At 46.7% G+C, this 17,292-nt stretch overlaps 1 protein-coding gene across 2 annotated transcripts in view; it reads right to left on the reverse strand.

Annotated features, from left to right (window-relative positions):
- The window catches only part of CFAP97D2 (CFAP97 domain containing 2), a 142,704-nt gene that overhangs the window by 42,352 nt on the left and 83,060 nt on the right, over positions 1 to 17,292 (reverse strand). The window lies entirely within an intron of this gene.

A 17,292-nucleotide genomic window follows, 5' to 3' on the forward strand; every position in this document is an offset into this window, starting at 1 on the left:
GTGGCATCTAGACCCACAGGGGCGCCACACTTGAATGTCTGGTTCAGCTTCCTATCTCCTGCCCTGGCCGACTGCCATGTATAACTGCTAATTGTAATGGGCTGGCTGGTGGGACCACTGTGCCGAAGCCCAAGGAAGACCTGGATGGGCGTGACTAGGAGCCTCACACAATCTGATCACAGATATAGAGCAGCGTACGACACTGAGATCCAAGGAGAGACAAGGGAGGTGGTCCAGGTGCTACTCCAGGACTAAATTTGGGTAGATGGCAGCTGAACCCTATGAATGGTTAGCTGGGGCGGCCCGATGGAATGTCCGATAGATGCAGGCAGGCAGAGTAAGATGACAGGTACTACAGATGCAGACAGGACCAGCTGATGGAGAGAAGATCAGTGACAGTGCAACTGGACCAGGTGACGTTGAGACGAGCCCTGGCAGGTGCAACTGGACTGGCTGACATTGAGATGAGCACTGACAGGTGCAACTGGACCAGGTGACGTTGAGATGAGAACCGACAGGTGCAAATGGACCAGCTGATGTTGAGATGAGCTTGGCAGGTGCAACTGGACCAGGTGACGTTAAGATGAGCTCTGGCAGGTGCAATGGGACCAGATGGTGTTTTGAAATAAGAAATGGCAAGTGCAACTGGACCTGCTGACATGTAGATAATGTAAGGAGATGGACCAACTACCGTGTTTCCTCTGAAGACCTCAATGCTACTGTGGTGTAAAATGTGAATAATGTTTTGTTCCTGATATGTTTCCTTGTTATCACAATTGTAATTCCCCTGTGGCTACAGTAATATCTAATGGTCACAAGATGTCCCTGTCTAGGTGAACAACAGGCATAGAGTTAGTTGAGGGGTAACAGCCAGCCCAGTTTGGGAGGGGGAACTGAGTGTTAGGGCCCTGTCACACATAGCGACTCACCAGTGATCCCGACAATGATATGAACTTGTCAGGATCGCTGGTGTGTTGCTACATGATCGCTGGTGAGCTGCCAAACAGGCAGATCTCAGCAGCGATCAGGACAGCGACACGCGGGTAACAAGCGGCGCACGTCACTTAGTTACCCGCAGTGTACGTTAAGATACCAGCGCGCTGGTGCAGGGAGCTGGTAACCAAGGTAAACATGAGGTTTCTAAGTGCCGCACGGCGCTTAGAAACCCCATGTTTACCTTGGTTACCAGCTCCCTGCACCAGCGCTCTGGTATCTAAAGTACACATCGGGTTTCTAAGCACCGTGCGGCGCTTAGAAACCCGATGTTTACCTTAGTTACCAGCTCGCTGATCGCTGGTCTCCCGCCTGCCACACGCAGTGATGCGTGCTGGCCAGCGGGAGACCAATGATCAAAAAAAGTCCAGGCCATTCGAGCACGATCAGCGATACCCGACAGGGGGGCCGGTCGCTGATAAGTGTCACACACAGCGATCTCGCTGGTGAGATCGCTGTTGCGTCACAAAACTTGTGACTCAGCAGCGATCTCGCTAGCGAGATTGCTGTGTGTGACGGGGGCTTAAGTGGCAGGTCCAGGCAGTGACAAGTTCAGTCAGTGTGTGGACAGCAGTGAGTAAAGTCGCATTCCTAAGAGGCTGCTAGGGACAGCATGAGCCTAAGGGTATGTGCACACGTTGCGGATTACCCCCCGTGGATTTTCGCTAAATTCGCAGGTAAAATGACCTGCAATTTACCTGCGGATTTAGTGCAGATTATCTGTGGATTAGCAGCAGATTTTGTGAGTATTTCCCCTGTGTTTTGACACCTGCGGATTCCTATAATGAGGCAGGTGTCAAAACGCTGCGGATCCGCACAAAAGAATTGACATGCTGCGGATTCAAATCCGCAGAAAATCCGCAGCATGTGCACAGCGTTTTTGGTTTTAGATAGACTTTAATGGTACTGTACACTGCAGCATATTCTGCTGCGGATCCGCAGGGCCAAATCCGCTGCGGATCCGCAGTAGAATCCGCAACGTGTGCACATACCCTAATACTCGGGGCAGTGGATTACCGCAAATACCCTTTCGTGTGATTTCATCTACATGGTCTGAGGCAACCTCAAAATGGACGTCAGGGACCAGAGGCACACTCAGCTTGTAAAGCAACAGGGAAAAATGGACTCAGACTACATGGGGCGAAAGGTATTGCAATCCGGATATAGTACTAGAGGTGACAAAAACTCCCTAGGGCTAGGAAAGCCAGTGAGAGGGACATGCCAACTTTACTGAGAACCAGGGCTGAAGTTGCATCCGGTACCTGTGGGAAAAATGACAACCCGTTGGGCCTTATCCTTTAAACCTGCTTGTAAATACTGTCTCCACGTGCCTCCTGGATTGTTTGTTGCCCTGGTTCCAGAAGAGGGATTCCTGGACTCAAAAGAGGCCTGCAGGCCAGAAGTTAGTGGGAAGCACCACATACAGTATATAGCAGCACATCGGGACTGGGACACAACTTGTCTGTAGGATGCCAGAGTGAGTGGAGACCAAAGCTCGCTTGGGCATCTTACATTAAGCACTGGCAGGTGCGGCATATAGAGATACGATCACTGGGACCTGAGAACTCACAAGAGTGTTAGGAAAACAAACTCGTAACATTGCATTGGCACCTCTATGTTGGAGGAGGTTCTTTAAATAGTATGTGTCCTCCAGCTATTGGTTGGATACACTTTAGAGGAACATGCACAGCCCCTTTAAGAAAGAGCAAGTGATTGCTCACCATATGCACAGTGGCCGGAGACCTTCGTGCTGTGCACACACCCCGGATAGCAGCAGACCCGGAAGGAGCATGACAGGGGCCGAGGTGGTGAGTATGCTCCCATCTCTGTAGGGGGTGAGGGACTGCAGGCAGAAATACCGTTGCTACAGTACCCCCCTCACGCCTCTTCTTTTTCAAGCTTGCCAGAAATCTCTCCAAAAGAAGAGGGGCATGGATGTTCTCCCTGGGTTCCCAGGACCTCTCCTCAGGACCAAACCCTTTCCAATCCACAAGTAAGAAGATCTTTCCTCTTACCCTATTGGTGGCCAGAATGTTCTCTACCTCGAAAACGTCCTCAGTGCTGACAGGAGCTGGAGTGGTACCAGGAATCTTGAAGAAAGAATTGAGGACAACAGGTTTGAGAAGAGACACATGGAAGGAATTGGGGATTCGCAAACAGGCCGAGTGTTTATACACTACTGGATTAATTTGTTTCAACACCTGGAAAGGACTGATGAAGTGAGGACCTAATTTATAGGACGGTATCTTGAAACGGACTTAGATGATAGCCAGACCTTATCTCCAGGATGAAACAGAGGCAAATCCAGATGTTTCTTATCCATGTGTCTTTTCATCCACTCGGAGGACTTCACTTAGCGTTGGTGTCCTCCCAGATTTCTGAAACGTTCCTGACAAGGGAATCGGCATCAGGAATATTGGAGGTGATAGCCACAGGAAACGCTACTTGGGTGTTGACCGTAGATCACAAAAACAGAGATTTGGCAGACTCGCTCATGTGGTTATTGTAAGAGAATTTCGCCCAAGGGAGGAACTCAGCCCAGTCACTGTGGTAAGCATTGACAAAGTGCCGGAGGAAATTAGTTAGCATCTGATTGACTTGTTCCACTTGGCCATTGGACTGAGGATGGTAGGATGATGAGAAATCCAAAGTAACATCCAGTAGCTTACAGATGGCCCTCCAGAAACGAGAGGTAAACTGAGCACCTCTATTGGAGACTATGTGAAGCAGTAGGCCATGAAGGCGAAAAATCTGAGGAAAAAAATTCTTTTGCCAGCACTGGCTCACATGGAAAACCAGATAGAGGGGTGAAGTGGGCCATCTTAGAGAAATGATCCACAACCACCCATATGACAGTACTCCCAGCTGATACTGACAGATTTATAATGAAATCCATGGAGATATGCTGCCAGGGGGCAGACAGTACAGGCAAGGGAAACAACCAACCAGTCAGAAGCTGTTTGGGAGTCTTATTTTTGGTACACGAGGGATAAGCAGAGACGAAATTCACAATATCTTTGTACAGGGTCAGCCACCAATAGTGTCGAGAAATAAGGAGAGCTGCCTTCTTCTGTCCAGCATGGCCCGCTACTTTACATGAATGACCCCACATAATGACCCCACGTAAGTCTTACCAGAGGGAAGATTAGATACGTCCAGCGGAGTGACCGTGACTATCTTGAAGGGCACGATGATGTGTTTAAGCTCCTCCTCCTGGTTGGAGGCCTGGAAGGATCTGGAGAGGGTGTCCGCCTTGACATTTTTATGAGCTGGCCGAAAATGGAGAGTGAAGTTGAAGTGAGCGAAGAACAAAGAACATCTGGCTTGTTGAGGGTTAAGATGCTGTGCAGATTGCAGATAAGCAAGATTCTTGTGGTCAGTGTATATAACCACAGGGTGCAATGCTCCTTCCAGCAAGTATCACCACTCCTCCAGAGCCAGCTTGATATCGATCAGTTCCCTATCGCCAATAGAATTGTGTGTCGGTGCCAAGAAGAGCTTAGAGAAGAGGCCGCGGGACATCATGCAATCAGATGAAGACTTTTGCGTAACAATGGCACCGGCCCCTGTGGAAGATGCATTCATCGACAGGAAGAACTGCTTATTATGGTTTGGATGATGGAGCACAGGAGCCGAGGGGAATGCCTGCTTGAGGGATACAAAGGCGTCTTCTGCTTCTGGAGTCTATTCCTTAGGATTGGCCCCTTTGGGGGTCAGGGCAGAAATAGGAGCAGTCTAGGATGAAAAATGCGGAATTAATTGGCAATAATAATTCGCAAACCGGAGAAAGCCTTAAGACCATCTGGATGAGTCCACTTCAGGATGGCGGATACCTTCTCGGGATCCATCTTCAGGCCGGTCTCAGAAACGATGTATCCAAGAAACAGAAGGGAGTTCTATTCAAAGACACAGTTTTCATATTTGGCATAGAGACGGTTAGTTCTTAACCTTAGCAGAACCTGGCAAATGTCCCTCCTGTGTGTTAGCAGATCGAGAGAGAATATCAAGATGTCGTTTAGGTATACTACCACACACATATAGAGCAGGTTCCGGATGAGGTCATTCACCAGTTCTTGGAAGACAGCTGGGGCATTACAGAGTCCAAACGGCATAACGCGATACACGTAATGGCTATTGCGTGTGTTGAAGGCAGTCTTCCATTCATCTCCTTGGCAAATCTGAATCAGCTTGTAAGCCCCTCATAGACACAAGTACATTTGAAGCTGTGACTGCTGGGTCAGGGTAACATCAGCAGCATGACCAGGTCATGTGATAATGCTGCTGACATCACTCCTGGCGCAGCAGACAGAGGCAAATGTGGCGCCCCTGAGGCTCGGTCGCCACAGGGGTGCTGCACCTTCTCCTGGAGTGTGGTGCCCCACCGGCTAGGTGGGTTGGGAGCTCCTTTCCACACTCCGGCACCTGCACCCACACACAGGATAGTTTGGCAATGGACCAGGTTGCGGCTCCGTGCTTAGAGGGTAGCGGAGCGCCTTTCGTGGGTCCTTGCTTCGTAACACGAGATGTGCTGGGAGGTGGGTGGAGTTAGATATAAAAGAGTGGGAAAGTTTAGAATTACAGGTCAGTCTGACGGGAGGTCAAGGCGGAGGAAGACAGTCAGTCAGGAGAGGCTGAGGACTGGTCTTAGTGGAACGAGCTCCCTAGGAGAGGAGAGAGAGGAAGGAGTGCTGCAGCTGCCTCAGTGACCTGAGCCAGCTGGCACAGGAAAGGAACAGAAGGAGAAAGACGTAGAACTGCAACCTAAGCTTCCATAAGAGAGAGAAGGAACAGCGCGGAACGAAGGAGTAGGAGAACAGAGAGGAGTTGTGGGTTGGAAGAGGAACCCTGCCTATAGGTTCTCAGCGCAATGCCGGGGCTCGGTCCCCGAGGTTGTATGGACACTTATGGTTCTGCAGCAGATACCGGTGGAGTAGTTGGCTGTAAATGCACTACTCCCATCCAAGACTTGGGGCACAACAGCAACTGAATAGAGAGCCAGGACTCTGGAGAAAGGAGTCCCCGAGAGAGGCTACAGCTGTCTGTCATACAGGTAGAGTTGTTAGGAACATCTGACAGGAGGAACTTCGGAGTACCACGGTACTGGAGCTCTTCACACTAAAAGGCGCAATAGAGGAGTTGTTCAGGAAAGGTACATGTTGGCGGAGTGTTGGAGAGGAGAAGCCTGACTTGCCCGGGAGGTTGATTGAGTCTCTGCCCCGGAGGACACGGCACGGAGGCAGGCACCAGTGTGTACCACGAACTGTGAGTAAAGCTTTGGAACTGCAAGCCCTGGTGTCTTCCATTTATCTGTGCGCCAACACCGTCAGCACCGCTACATCTGAGTACCAGCATTCCTCACACCGCCTGCGCCTATACACTGCCCTGGGGTTACAGCTTCACCTGTGAGGAGCTACACCATCTATGCTGCAACACACCATCAGCCCCAGAGGATCTGCATGCAGCATTGGCTTAACATCTTGCTTGCCAAACACCACAGGTGGCGTCACGAACTATTCCATTACACCATTACATTTCCCCATTGCTTGGGCGCCCAGGGCCTTGGACTGGGTCACTGCTGCTGTGACACATCCCACCGACACCAGCCCGGTACCGAGTACCCCACAGCCCTGGGAGGGCGACCCACAAACATTGGTGGTAAATGCTTCAGAGCCGAAGATCTATTGTATTGGGGGGGTTGTTGGTTACATTTGAGGCCACAGTATGGGGAAAGAGGAAGTAATGAATGCAGCCGCCATGGCTGTGGAGCCGGAGTCATGGAGTCGGTGTCCATTTTGGTGGATTTGGAGTCGGTATAAAATGGACCAACTCCAACTCCTAAAATATATAATAAATTGGGTACAGTAGTACAGTGCAGGATGTGCTGTAATTGTTTTCATAAGAATTTGGGAAAGTTCTGAAATGTCCTATAAATGCCTGTTCTATGCCTGATCTAAGGATCTAGACTTTTAGTTGAGATGAATACAGGCTGCAGTTCATGTCCATGATCAGTAGTGAGGCAGTGCAGTTGATTCAGAGTCTTGGAGTCAGACTCTAACTCAGGGAAACTGAGCAGTCGGAGGTTTTCTTATCAACTCCACAGCCCTGGCACCTACATTATGGGGGGAAGTAAGATTTGACAACACAGTATGGGGAAAGAGGAAGGAATGGGTTCAGCCACAATATTGGGGGTGTAAGATATGAGGCCACAGTATGGGGAAAGAGGAAGGAATCGATGCAGCTACACTATGGGGGGATAAGACTTGAGGTCACCGTATGGGGAAAGAGGAAGGGATGGGTGCAGCCACAACATGGTGGAGGAGTAAGATTTATGGCTACAGTATGGGGAAGGAGGAAGGGATGGGTGCAGATACACTATGGGGGATGGTAAGATTTGAGGCCACACAATGGGGAAAGAGGAAGGGATGGGTGCAGCCATGATATGAAGGGGGAGTAAAGGCCCCGTCACACTAAGCGACTTACCAGCGATCCCGACACCGATATCAAGGTGTCAGGATCGCTAGTAAGTCACTATTTGATCGCTGGTGAGCTGTCACACAGACAGCTTCACTAGCGATCAGCACAGCGATGCCGAGCGCCCGGCATCGCTTGCCATCGCTGTAAAAAATAGAATCAAAATAAAAAATATAGTTATTCTCACCTTCCGACGTCCCGTTCAGCCATCCTGACTCTCTCCACACTCCAGTCCCAGTGATCCTTTGCACAAATGACCGCGAGATGTCACGGTCTCGAGGAATAACAAAGTCTCACGGTCATTCGTGCAAAGGATCACTGGGACCGGAGCGTGGAGAGAGGCAGGATGGCTGAACAGGATGACGTCGGAAGGTGAGAATAACTATATTTTTTATTTTTTTTATTATTTTTTACACCTGATCGCTGGTTTCCCGCCTGTCACACACAGCGATGCCTGCTGGCCAGCGGGAGACCAGCGACCAAAGAAATGTCCAGAGGTTTCTTCCAGCGATCAGCGATACCGGCAGGGGGGCCGCTCGCTGATCGCTGTCACACACAGCGATCTCGCTGGTGAGATCGCTGCTACGTCACAAAAGTTGTGACTCAGCAGCGATCTCGCTACCGAGATCGCTTAGTGAGACGGGGCCTTAAGATTTGAGGCCACAGTATGGGGTAAGAGGAAGGGACGGGTGCAGACATGATATGGGGAGGGGGAAGCGGGAGAAATTTGAAGACACAGTATGGGAGGGGCATGGTTACAGACACAATATGGTGATAGGGGGATGAATGAGGAGAGAGGGGGAAATGTGTGAGGAGAATAATGAGGTGAATAATGTGAGGAAATCTTATGGGGAAGAAAAGTGTGAGTGGGTGCTGAGTATTGTGCTGGCGTTGCATGAGCGGACAGTATGCCAAGGAGGGGGTGTGTTATGAGCGGGATCAGTATAGAGACTTGACCCTATAGAGGGGACCCAGTGTGAGAGGACAGTGTAAAGAGAGGGCCCAGTATGGAAAGGAGGGGGCAGTAAGGAGGGCATTTATCATATGACAGACATGTGCTGGGAGCATAATGAGGGGCAATTATTTATTTAGAGGCTCAGAGTAGGGCAGATATTTTTATTCAGGAGCATTATAAAGACACTGCTATTTTTAAGGGTATCATGTTGGGATGTCAGTCCCCCCCCGTAATAAAGCATCAGCATAAAGGGGGGGTCCCATGGTCACACAGACCGTAATTCCACTCATTTATATGTATTTTTTTTTATAGGTTTTTGTGTTCACCTCAGGTAAAGGTCAAAGTGAGGTCAAGGTTTTTGCCTGGAGATAAGCAAAATGATGCTGATTGGTTATTTACATTCACTTTGGCGCCGTTTTAACGGCCATGATTGGTGGATGGTTTGGTGGCAGTGTAATTTATGAGTATTTAAACCATTGCAGAGTGGTTTTCTCCTCAGTGAAGAAATTGTCTATGAAGAAAAGAAGATTCTCCCACCCTCACCCTTTTTTTCTGTTAATTGTCGTGATGCTTATTGTGGGAAAATCGCCCGCTAAGGGGCGGATTGTGTCTTTGATATGGTTTAATGGGTATTTATATGGAATTATTTATTAATGGATTTGGTTTAATTATTATTTTAAACCCAAAATAAACTCACGGCCACTTTTTATCCACTAGAACCGGTGTTGTGTCAGTTATTTTAATGTACTAAATCGGTTTTGTGGGACCATGTGCTGCACAAGACTGGAGAAGATGGAAGTCTGCAGAGACAAACTGTGGCTGTGAAAACTCATCATGGAGTCTAGAGAAGATGAAGAAAAGAAAGATAATGACTCCAATCAGAGACGTCATCTATAAGGTACCTGGATGTAAATGTTTATTTGTGATACTGACTAATTTTCATCAGTACTGTAGTTCCTTTATCGTCCGCAGCCTGATGATGACTCATAGCAACAACTCTCAGTATCTCCTTACCATTGTTAAGGACGTACTGGAAGTTATAGGTTCATGCGATGCAAATGTATATTACGAGTAGTCTGACCTCAAAGGACAATTAATATACAATGTACTGATGGTGGTCCTAGTGATGTGTTAATGTACTGATTGTGGTCCCGATAATGTATTCCTGTACTGACAGTGGTTCTTGTGATGTATTCCTGTATTGATTAGAGTTTTGATGCCGTGTTTCTGCACTGATGGGGGTTCTAGTGATGTATTTCTGTACTGCTGATGGTCCTGGTGATGGATTTTTGTGCTGTTATTGGTTATGATCCTGTACACATGTAACAGCCCATGACTTGTAAGAATACTTTATTCATGACTATGTTAATAAAGTGTTGTACCATCTCACAAGTTAAGGATTACTATGTTTTTATTCACGTTAGGATCATTAAAGGGGATCTTCAAGTTTGTGATGAGTCTGCAGTCATTCTATGTGACTGCAGACTTCTGAATTCTCACAGGACTCACTGCTGTCAGGATTTTCTGGTGCTGGTGGTAAGAGTGTGAAGTCACGAAACCGCAAGTATGCGATTTGCGTATATAAAGTTAGGTGCCGACTGGACGTTTGTGGCCTTACTCAATGAAAATGAACTGTGTGAGACTGGACAAGTCTTGTTGGAATGTGGCCAGAAGTATCCAAATTGCCAATTTGCGTACTTGTGCTCACATGACCATCCACTCTTTCCACTTGGAAGAGAGAATCCTAAAAGTGTGCAGTGCATGCGCTGTGAGAATTCAGAAGCCTGCAATCACCTAGAGTGACTGCAGACTTTCATCACAAACCTGGACAAGTCCGTTAATTCTAAAATGAAGCCCTGTAGCATGTCAATCCTAACAGAGTGTAATATTCTCATTGTCAGAATTCCGCTCTGCTTTCTGGTTCCAGCAGACACCACATGACCATTTCACTCATATGCGATTTTCATACTTATGGCCACGAGACAACAAACTTTTCTTCATCCTTCTATCAGTTTTTCACTGAACCTTGAGAGAAGTAGGAAGAGCAGCTCGTGGGCACATGACTACGTGTGCAACTTGCATATGTGCATGGGATGGGGGGGCATAATGAATTCTTGCCCCGGATGCTGGAAGAACCTAGATACACCTCTGCCTTACCAATCTCATTTTGATGCATGTGGGTCGCCCTCCCAGGGCTGTGGGGTACTCGGTACCGGGCCGGTATCAGTGGGATGTGTCACAGCAGCGGTGACCTGGACCGTGGCCCTGGGCGCCCAAGTAATAGGAAGATGTGAATGGTGGAATGTAGTTAGATGAATAGTTCGTGACGCCACCTGTGGTGCTCGGCAAGGGAGGTGTTAAGCCGACGCTGCATGCAGAGCCACTGGGACTGATGGCATGGTGCAGCAAAGATGTAAAAGCTCCCCACAGGTGAAGCTATAGTCCCAGGGCAGTTTAGATGTGGTTGGTACGGGGATGTAGCGGTGCCGGAAAGGTAGGAAGCAGACAAGACACAGCGGGGTGCAATTTCTGTACCTTTACTTGATAACTGTAGTCCAGGGTCCTGATTACAGATGGTCTTGGAGCAGGCTAGGCTGGAAGCAATTCAGGGATTCTCTCTCAGCAGATGGGCTGTGCAGTCTCCTTCCTAGCGCTTCTTTGCGGGATCTCCAGTACCGAGTTACACTGAAGTTCCTCCTGTCCGATGTTTTCAAGAACCTCACTTGCACGGCAGACAGCTGTAGCCTATCTCGGGGACTCCTCTCTCCTGAGTCCCGGCTCACTATCCAAGCTGCTGTTGTCCCCTCAAGCCTTAGATGGGAGTAGTAAACTGGGTAGTTAGCGTGCACTCTAGTCAAATATAGACGAGGTGCAGGTCCAACGGACCAGTAGGTCCTAATCGCAAGTTAATTTAATTCACTGCACACTCAAACAGACTTTATGCAAATAGGTATTCATTTTATTACATGTGGGAGCCAAACAGGAATATAGCACACAGTGAAAGCGATATAAATAAAAGACGTTTCGGCTCAGCCCGAGCATTTATCATATTATCGCTTATTCCAATATTGGAGGTTTGTATAGGGTGAAGAAGGAGAGGAGAATCTCTCAAGAAGAAATACCAAGATACCAAGCGCAGGAGCGCTTCCTTCTCTCAGCACACATCAGCCATTTATCTTGATATTTCTTCTTGAGAGATTCTCCTCTCCTTCTTCACCCTATACAAACCTCCAATATTGGAATAAGCGATAATATGATAAAGGCTCGGGCTGAGCCGAAACGTCTTTTATTTATATCGCTTCCACTGTGTGCTATATTCCTGTTTGGCTCCCACATGTAATAAAATGAATACCTATTTGCATAAAGTCTGTTTGAGTGTGCGGTGAATTAAATTAGCTTTAGATGGGAGTAGGGCATTTACAGCCTCCTACTCCTCTGGTGTCTGTTGCAGGACCGTTAGTATCCATACAACCGTGGAGACCAGGCTCCAGTTCATGTGCGCTCTCCAGAGATGAGCTCGTCCTCTCCGCTCTATCTCAGCGCTCTTTCCACACGTCTGCACACTTCACCCTCCGCAGACTAACTACTCACCACCCCTTCCTCTTGGCCCTCAGAGAGCACTCCTCCCCTTAATCCCGGTTCAGAGTTCCCCCTGCTGGCCTGGAGTGGAACTGTGTTGCATGCATAGATTGACTGCGAGAGAGACCCATCATTGCCTCCAAGCCTGGCATTACCCTCCCCTGGAGGAAGGCAAAGCCACTGTGGCGACCATACCCATGGGGCGCCACACATGTATAAATATAATCACAAATAATACTGATGATCATCTGCTCCCACTGTTTTTGGTATACAGTGATCCTTTCATAGATTTACTTTATATACTGTACGCTGTTCTGCTCAGTGTACCTGTTAACACTTTAATTTTATGCTTTAAGTAACTAAACAAACCATAATCCCTGTTGCTCATTTGTTTAGTAAAATGGCATGTTACACAATACTTAACTTGCTACTGTGCTATATTTGCACATACAAATACATTTGTTTAGAGTTGTAGTGTTGTTAAGCAACTTTGTGTTCATTCACATGCACCAGCTGCCTTGCAGAAAAGACTTTAACCCCTTCCCGACCTGTGACACAGCGTATGCGTCATGAAAGTCGGTGCCAATCCGACCCATGACGCAAACCCTGTGTCATGACTTCAAAACCCCCCTGCGGGTCAGGTGACCGGGGTCACTAAAAGGTCACCTGACCCACAGATACAGGGGGCTTTGTAATTCACCACAGGGGGCGTGGCTTCGCCCCCATGTGGCTACGATCGCTCTGATTGGCTGTTAAAAGTGAAACAGCCAATCAGAGCGATAGTAATATTTCATCAATGAAAATTGATGAAATATTACAATCCAGCCATGGCTGATGCTGCAGTAGCATCGGACATGGCTGGAGACACCGATTCAACCCCCCCACCGGCGATCGCCTCCCCGCCACTGAATGACAGCGGCGATCTGCCGCCGCTGTCATCATCTGCCCTCCCTCCCATTCCTTCCACTCCCCTCCAGCTTCCGATCCCCCCTCATCCCCCGGTACCTTCTGAATTCCCCTGTCGCTCCTGGTGTCCCGCTGGTCCGGCTCATGGGCGCCGCCATCTTGGAAAATGGCGGGCGCATGCGCAGTGCGCCCGCCCGAATCTGCCTACTGCAGATTCCATTCTTTCATTTTGATCACTCTCACAGTAATCAAAATGAAATAAAAAGTAAATAAACCCCCCGATTATCACCCCCATAGGTAGGCACAGCTAATAAAATAAAGAAAATATTTTTATTTTTCCATTAGGGTTAGGGTTGAAAAGAAGGTTAGGGTTGGAAAGAGGGTTAGGGTTAGGATTGGAAAGAGGGTTAGGGTTAGGGTTGGAAAGAGGGTTAGGGTTAGGATTGGATAGAGGGTTAGGGTTAGAGTTGGAATTAGGGTTAGGGTTAGGGTTGGAATTAGGGTTAGGGTGGAATTAGGGTTAGGGTTGGAATTAGGGTTAGGGTTGGAATTAGGGTTAGAATTAGGGTTAGGGTTGGAATTAGGGTTAGAATTAGGGTTAGGGTTGGAATTAGGGTTAGGCTTGTGGTTAGGGTTATGGTTAGGGTTGGGATTAGGGTTAGGGGTGTGTTGGGGTTTCGGATGTGTTGGGGTTAGGGCTGTGGTTAGGGGTGTGTTGGGGCTAGGGTTGAAGTTAGAATTGATGGGTTTCCACTGTTTAGGCACATCAGGGGGTCTCCAAACGCGACATGGTGCAACCATTGATTCCAGCCAATTTTGCGTTCAAAAAATCAAACGGTGCTCCCTCCCTTCCAAGCCCCGACATGTGCCCAAACAGTGGTTTACCCCAACGTATGGGGTATCAGCGTACTCAGGAAAAATTGCACAACAACTTTTGGGGACTAATTTCTCCTGTTACCCTTGGGAAAATAAAAAATTGGGGGCTAAAAAATGATTTTTGTGGAAAAAAAATGATTTTTTAATTTTCACGTCACTGCATTAAAAACTTCTGTGAAGCACTTGGGGGTTCAAAGTGCTCACAACACATCTACATAAGTTCCTTGGAAGGTCTAGTTTCCAAAATGGGGTCACTTGTGGGGGTTTCCACTGTTTAGGCACATCAGGGGCTTTGCAGACGTAATGACGACCGCAGACTATTCCATCAAAGTCTGCATTTCAAAACGTCACTACTTCCATTCCGAGCCCTGATGTGTGCCCAAACAATGGTTCCCCCCCACATATGGGGTACCAGCGTACTCAGGACAAACTGGACAACAACCTTTGGGGTCCAATTTCTCCTGTTACCCTTGTGAAAATAAAAAATTGCGAGCTAAAAAATCATTTTTTGAGGAAAAAAAATGATTTTTTATTTTCACGGCTCTGCGTTATAAACGTCTGTGAAGCACTTGGGGGTTCAAGGTGCTTACCACACATCTAGATAAGTTCCTTGGGGGGTCTAGCTTCCAAAATGAGGTCACATGTGGGGGGTTTCTACTGTTTAGGCACACAGGGGCTCTGCAAATGTAATATGACGCCCGCAGACCATGCCATCAAAGTCAGCATTTCAAAATGTCACTACTTACCTGCTGAGCCCCAACGTGTGCCCAAACAGTGGCTCCCCCCCACATATGGGGTACCAGCGTACTTAGGACAAACTGTACAACAACTTTTGAGGCCCAATTTCTCCTGTTACCCTTGTGAAAATAATAATCGTGGATTAAAAAATATTTTTTTTAAGAAAAAAAATATTTTTTATTTTCACGGCTCTGTGTTATAAACTTTTGAGAAGCACCTGGGGGTTCAAAGTGCTCACTATGCATCTAGATAAGTTCCTTAGGGGGTCTAATTTCCAAAATGGGGTCATTTGTGGGGGAGCTCCAAAGTTTAGGCACACAAGGGATCTCCAAACACGACATGGTGTCCGCTAACGATTGGAGCTAATTTAATTTCAAAAAGTCAAATGGCGCTCCTTCCCTTCTGAGCCCTGCCGTGCGCCCAAACAGTGGTTTCCCCCACATATGGGGTACCAGCGTACTCAGGACAAACTGGACAACAACTTTTGTGGTCCAGTTTCTCCTGTTACCCTTGTGAAAATAAAAAATAGCGTGCTAAAAAATCATTTTTGAGGAAAAAAAATGATTTTTTATTTTCACTGCTCTACGTTATAAACTTTTGTGAAGCACTTGGGGGTTCAAAGTGCTCACTACAAATCTAGATAAGTTCCTTTAAGGGGTCTAGTTTCCAAAATGGTGTCACTTGTGGGGGAGCTCCAATGTTTAGGTACACAGGGGCTCTCCAAACGCGACATGGTGTCCAATAACGATTGGAGCTAATTTTCCAATCAAAAAGTCAAATAGTGCTCCTTCCCTTCCGGACCCTACCATGCGCCCAAACAGTGGTTTATGACCACATATGAGGTATTGGTGTGCTTAGGAGAAATTGCCCAACAAATTTTAGGATCCATTTTTCCTGTTGCCCATGTGAAAATGAAAAAACTGAGGCTAAAAGATAATTTTTGTGAAAAAAAGTACTTTTGTTACGGATCAATTTGTGAAGCACCTGGGGGTTCAAAGTGATCACTATGCATCTAGATAAGTTCCTTCAGGGGTCTAGTTTCCAAAATGGGGTCACTTGTGGGGAAGCTCCAGTGTTTAGGCACACAGCGAGTTTCCAAACGTGACATGGCAAGCGCTAAATATTCCAGCATATTTTCCATTCAAAAAGTCAAATGTGCTCCTTCCCTTCCGGGCCCTGCCGTGCGCCCAAACAGTGGTTTATGACCACATATGAGGCATCGCTGTACTCAGGAGAAATTGCCCAACAAATTCTAGGATCAATTTTATCCTGTTGCCCATGTGAAAATGAAAAAAATGATGCTAAAAGAAAATTTGTGTTGGAAAAATTAAAATGTCCATTTCTTCCTTCCACGTTGCTTTAGTTCCTGTGAAGCACCTGAAGGGTTAATAATCTTCTAGAATGTAGTTTTGAGTAGCTTGAGGGGTGCAGTTTTTAGAATGGTGTCACTTTTGGGTATTTTTTGCCATATAGACCCCTCAAAGTGACTTCAAATGTGAGGTGGTCCCTAAAGAAAATGGTTTTGTAAATTTTGTTGTAAAAATGAGAAATCGCTGGTCAAATTTTAACCCTTATTACTTCCTAACGAAAAAATTTGTTTCCAAAATTGTGCTGATGTAAAGTAGACATGTGGGAAATGTTATTTAGTAACTATTTTGCATCACATAACTCTCTAGTTTAACAGAATAAAAATTCAAAATTTGAAAATTGCGAAATATTCAAAATTTTCACCAAATTTCTCATTTTTTCTCAAATAAATGCAAAAATTGCCGACCTAAATTTATCACTAACATGAAGCCCAATATGTCACGAAAAAACATTCTCAGAATCGCTAGGATGTGTTGAAGCGTTCCAGAGTTATTACCCCATAAAGGGACACTGGTCAGAATTGCAAAAAATGGCCAGGTCATTAAGGTCAAAATAGGCTGGGTCATGAAGGGTTTAAGCTCCAATAGGAATTTGACCTACTTTATATTACTGTTTATGTATTCACTCATAAATAATTAAAAGAAAATCGCCAGTAAATATTTACCTTTTTAACAGTGATTCTTATGTTAAAATTTTAACTATTATAACAGACCAAACATGATTGTCGCTGACTTTGTATGCCAAATCTGCTTTGGTATGGATAGTTACAATGGATGGTATCTCCACTGACAGCTGCAGTCAAATTACCAGTAGTAGGATCTGGCTAGCTCCCTCTAAGAAGAAGGGTTTGGGAGTTTAAGAAAGCCCTTGTACAGCATCATGAAAGTGAAGATTTCAAAGCAGATTGGGCCTTTAAGATGTGATGTCCAAATTCTACAGAATAAGCTCCAAGATATTGGCGTCGTTTAGGAGCGTAGGTGCAGAGTTCGATAACGGAAACTTAATGTAGCAGATGAAAGACAATCATGATTACTTTCCTTTGAAATCAAAAATGTCCAGCAGTTCCACCAACTCAGAACTGGCAGAAAGAAGTCGAACTCAGCTACACTCATATGTTGTTTGGAGAAGTCTGGCCAGAAGTGGTCTTAAAGGAAAAATTGTGGCAAAAGAGCCATATCCAACAAAGCCAAGCAACTCAAGTATGTATGAAAACAAAGGAACTGGGGTGAAGAAAATGGCAGCTGGTGCTCTGGGCTGAGAAGTCAAAATGTAAAATGCACTGACGCGCTAAAGAGTAACAATTCTTTGAACTTTTGTGATATGTGAGTATCTTACAAGATGAGTTACCATTAGTACTCGAGTGTATGAAGTACGAAAAGGATGACCATGTTCCAGCAGGACAACAA

The sequence above is a fragment of the Dendrobates tinctorius genome, unplaced genomic scaffold (assembly GCF_039654945.1).
Source record: "Dendrobates tinctorius isolate UK_male_01 unplaced genomic scaffold, ASM3965494v1 ptg000117l, whole genome shotgun sequence".
In the NCBI taxonomy this organism is placed as follows: domain Eukaryota; kingdom Metazoa; phylum Chordata; class Amphibia; order Anura; family Dendrobatidae; genus Dendrobates; species Dendrobates tinctorius.